This window comes from Diadema antillarum, unplaced genomic scaffold (assembly GCF_040938485.1).
Source record: "Diadema antillarum isolate AM-2024a unplaced genomic scaffold, OU_Dant_1.0 scf00000129, whole genome shotgun sequence".
NCBI classification, from domain to species: Eukaryota; Metazoa; Echinodermata; class Echinoidea; order Diadematoida; family Diadematidae; genus Diadema; species Diadema antillarum.
The window spans coordinates 1,311,905-1,317,302 of NW_027271018.1; positions in this window are offsets into that span (position 1 = coordinate 1,311,905).

Genomic DNA, 5,398 nt, shown 5'->3' on the forward strand with positions numbered 1-5,398 from the left:
TTCTCTTCAGATTCTATTTAATGTTTTTGATACAAAACAAAAAAGGCCTATTTGGGCAATGATCTAAAGACAGAGTTGTTAGTCACTTTTGTGAGGTATGCAATTTGTCATGTATGTAGCATGAAATATTTGGGCCATTTCCAGAGTAACAACACTTAATTTTTCAGTTTTGGGACATTTCTTGTGTCAAATTTGCTTTCATTATGTAAATGACAATCTCAATTGATTCCTCATGCTGTGTTTCGTCTGAAGAAATGTTTTATTTGTCCCTGTATGTTGTGTATAGTTCAAAAGTTGAACTATTTGGGTACTTTTCAGTGTAACCGATACAGAATTTATTATATTTGGGACTTTTCTTGTATCGAGCATTTTTTAATCATGTAAATAACCATCTCAATCGATTTCTCATGTCACATATACCCTAAAAAAAATGTTTTATTTTTCCTTGCATGTTGGAAACGTCAAAAGTTATAGAAACTAATGATTTTCCTCGCAAATCCAAGATGGCTGCCAGTGACCCCCATGTGACACGATTTTCACTTGGAGACAAAAAAAAATCAAATAGACACCCTAAGGGATACAAAAATGAGGGTGCACGGGACCCCCCCCCCCCCCCTTTCCTACCAGACTGTTAAGAAAAAGAGGTAAGTTTACTCTTAGGAGGTATGAGATTGTCATGTATATATGTATATAGACTACTTGGGAATATTTCTAGAGTAAACAACACTGGTTTTCCTCGCATGTTTGGACTTTTCTTGTATGTAGCTTGCTTTAATCATGTAAATAACTCTCTCAAACGATTCCTCATGCCGTATTAACTCTGAATTACTGTTTTATTTGTCCCTGTATGTTGTGTAATTCAAAAGTTAAACTAATTGGGTAGTTTTCGGTGAAAATGACACCGAAATTTGCATGTTTTTAGGCTTTTCTTGTTTCAGACTTGCTTTAATCATGTAAATAACCATTGCAATCGATTCCTCGTGTCATGTTTACCCTGCAGAAATGCTTTATTTATAATTATATGCTGTGTATTTCAAAAGTTATGGAAGATAATGATTTTCCCTGAAAATCCAAGATGGCTGCCAAGATGGCCGCCAATGACCCCCATGGGACACGATTTTTTCTTGGGAACAAAAAAATTCATTAACTAGACACCCTAAGGGTTACAAAAAAGTAAGTTAAAAAAATGTGTTCGGGGGGTGCATGGGGACCCCCCATTCCTACCAGACTATTATTATAAGCCCAAGTTGCAGACTTCGCCCAATGCGTGAGAAAAATGGGTGCCATGCGTGAGATCGTGAGACAGACCCTAAATGCTTGAGTCTCACGCAGAATGCGTGAGACTTGGTAGCTCTGGACATACGGTATAGGCCATACTGCCAATACGCGGATCAATGGATAAGAACCGTGCATCAAGATGCGCATTTGGAAATTTACTTTGGTGTATGTGATGTTGCCGCATATTCTCTAATACCCATCCATTACCTTGATTAAATCGATCAAAATGTTTAATATCTGAATATAATATCATCATTATCATTATTTTACCATGGGCCATTTTAAAAGGTATACCTTTTAAAAGCAGTAACTATCAAACTTCATAGTACTTCATAATTATCCTTATATTTCAGTATATAGCCATTACAGGGACATCGATGTAAATTACAAATTCAGTAAAACTGTTGGTTTATACTTCAGTTCTATTCCCCAACTTTCATCCTTAATTACGTTGCCTTTTAGAATAAATGATTGTCAAACTACATTCTGGGAACTTCATTTGGCCTATAAAGTTATCAATATATATAGCAATGTAAGTCTATAACAATTTGCAAAGGACCCGAATGGCAAAATGCAACATTCGGAAAAGGTGTCATGTTTTTTTTTTTTCCGAATGCGCTCCGTCAATGAAGCCGAAATAACATTCTTGAGCAGTTTTTGGGAAGTTTTCACAACGTATTATGTGCGAATGTATTGTGTACCATTGTTCTTCGTGTGTACATTACGAACACGAAGAACACGAGACTGCAATGAAAACGCGAACAAGGCACATGAATGTTTTTTTAAAATAATCATGGGAGAAATGTTTCCAAGGAGAGTTGATAGCTGTCTTAAGTTTAAGTTTTTCTTTTTCCTGCATTTCTCCTTTCTTTCTCTGTCATTTCTTTGTTGTGTGTGCCATGTGTGCCGACAGTTTTTCTGAGGACCTATAAATAGTATAAACCCCACAAGGATTTGATTTTTTTTTTGTTGCAGATTTCCCCACATTATCTTAGGCCACTTCAATGAAATAATTTTGGCGTTAAGTTATACTTTATAGAGTTTATAGTCATTTTAAGTGTATTTGATTTGTTTTTTCTTTTTTGTACGAAACATTTCGTTCTCTTTTGCTGGTTGTTAAAGTAATGAAGAGTTTGTTCGCAAAAACCGATAAGTCCATTTTTGAAGATTTTGAAGTGGTACGGTGTTTGTCATAAAGTACAAAATAATACCTTTCAAATGATATATTTGTCACTACATACAAAGGTACATTTTTGAAGTTATGGTCAAAAGAAGTAAAATTTTCTTATTATTCTCTTTATTTGTCTTGACTTTTCGCAAATATCTCCATTTGGCAAATATGGACTTATCGGTTTTTGAGAACAAACTCCTCAGTTGTTGTTACTAGTATCGAAATATAGTTGTTTCATATCACTAGTGGATGTATGCTACGATTTTGATTTGTAGAAAGCTTAGAGCTTTTCAGAGGTCATACATCGGGTGTGGATTTGTCCAAAACAAGCGCCAAACGTTCGTGAGAATGTCTCAAAAGGTACGCCAACAGTTTGCGGTTTTATGTCGTAAATGATGAGAAGAACTTCATGGATTTCGCGAAACATCTATACGCAAAAAAAAAAAAAAAAAAAAAAAAAACCCTCTTGCGAAGGTCTTGCGTCTTTTGTTCTTCGTAGACTTGTATTGTTACCGTCTTCTCTCCTCTCGGTACTGTCTCGCGTCTTTTTATGTGTGTTTGGGTAATGTGCGTATACGAGTGTGTTGTCCTTGTCATATTTTCCCGGTACACGTGGTTCAGTGAACAGTGTCCCGGTATTAACATTGATATTTTATATATTTTTTTCCCGACCTGCGTATCTCAATATAACTACGATATTTTTTACAAATGATTGAAATAATCTATATCAAAATATAATAGCTATAAAAAACCCTCGAATAATATCATCTAGCGATCCACGTCCTACAAGCTTTGCTTTTTAGTGGATCACCATTTTCCATTATCGAATCTATTTTCCGCACGTCCACGAAGTATTATGTATTGTTCCTCCTAATCATTGTATATATATAAACATATATGTTGTTATATAATTTATCTCGGATATTACATGAATCTTTTGCAAATGTTTGAACAATATCATTTCATGACATGTATACTTTGTACTATGTTTTGATCTTTGTTGATTGCAAATTTGTACTATGTTTTTTTGATTTTCGTTGATTGGAAATAAACTGTGATTGAATTGAATTGAATTGATTGAATTGAATTGAATTGAATTGAATTGAATTGCGCCTATATTATTATGACGAGGCTGTAAAGACATTTTCGAGAACAAATCAAGAGCAGTCACGACCCAGTCAATGCCCGTGAGGGGAAAAGGTTTTTTTTTTTCGTTTTTTTTTTCTTTTTAATTCTTGCCAAAATTGAAACGACATCGGCGAACAGGATTATTGGCGACGATTCCAAAACCCCCGCTTTCGTTTGGCGACCTTTTGCATTTCTTTATTTTGCATTTTTTTTTTTTTTGCCATTCGCGTCCTTCGCAAATTTACCATTCGCGCGCTCCGTGAAATCATGGCAGTCCTATTGATATAGACTCGAGTAATGATTTCTTGAGAGGTCACAAAATATATGTGATTAAAGAAAGTCACAGTCTATTTGACAATGAAATTTGAAAACAAAAATCAGTAATTCCACAGCGATCTAGGCCTACATCAAGGGAAGTTTAGAAGAGCGTCAACTCTCTTCTTGCCACTGATGATCATCATTGGCAACATTATTAATCATCCATCATAACAGAATGACAAAATTTGTCTCATCATATAAATATTTACATGAATCGTTATGATGTGTAGGCACTTTTCCTATATCAGGTGGTGGTTGAAACATAATATGTCGACCATGTTCCTCAGATTTCAAGGTTCTTGGGTGAAACTTTTGTAAGCCTGTGGTGGATAGGTGCTAACCATGGTAATCATTGCTTGTCGTTGACAAGCCGCATATAGAGGGGGTGGTCCGTCTATCTTACCCGTTGTGCTCTTCTTATATACCCCACTTTGAATTATATAAAAAATACACTTTATTTTAACATGTTTAGTTGACAGTTTTGTATCGTTGGAATTTTTATGCACATTATCCGCAGAGAGAGCTCGCCGGTGCATTTACCTATATAAAAACAAACAAACAAACAAACAAACAAATAAACAAACGACGAATTAAATTCTTATCTAATAAGCGACATAACTACTTGTAATCATTATACCAGAACGGTCTTCCCGGTCTACGCCCGCCCCTCCCCCCCCCCCCCCCCCAAAGCACCACTACCAACAACAACAACAACAACAACAACAACAACAACAACAACAACAACAACAACAACAACAACAACAACAACAACACACAATCCAGCATGTAATGGGGGCACAGTCTGGTATGACCTCACTAATGACGTCACCAATAGTTGCTCCTTTCACATTTTTAAAAGATAAAAATCTTTATTTTCAGAAAGGTATACGACGATCACAATTTCATCTGCAAGCACATTGATGTAATTGAAAACATTTAGACCTAAACTGGTAGCTACGCTGATTTGGAGTTTGGGACGACTGGATTTGATTCATGTCTTGTCATAAGCTGATTGTTCCCAAAGAGGTTCTATTTATGGATAACAAGAACCTCTTTGATTGTTCTTCAGTAGGTGCTTAGGCCCTACTAAAATTAGGCAAACATGGTTCTTTTATACCTTTATTTCTTGTTTCTCTTTCTTGATTTTCATTTCATAATGACGATATGAATCAAGATGGAATCCTGTCATTTTCACGCCTTGTTTCAAGAATTATAGTTTTATGAAATCGAAAATGACAAACAATTCATCAGTATTCAGAAAGGCCTGATCAAGCTGCAGCAGCTCCATGCCATAGAGCTGTATGTAAATGCAGCTGTATATGCTCCATGCCTGGTCCCTACAAACCGCTCTGCCCTACATTAAAGAGCGCCCTCAGTGCGAGGCAACCATACGATGTACGTCTCATGGTCATAATACACACCCCTGCACTCACCACATCTTCCCCATATGCACAAGCTGCATGCAACAGATCCAAGATCGAGAGATCTCATCTATATCGTGAT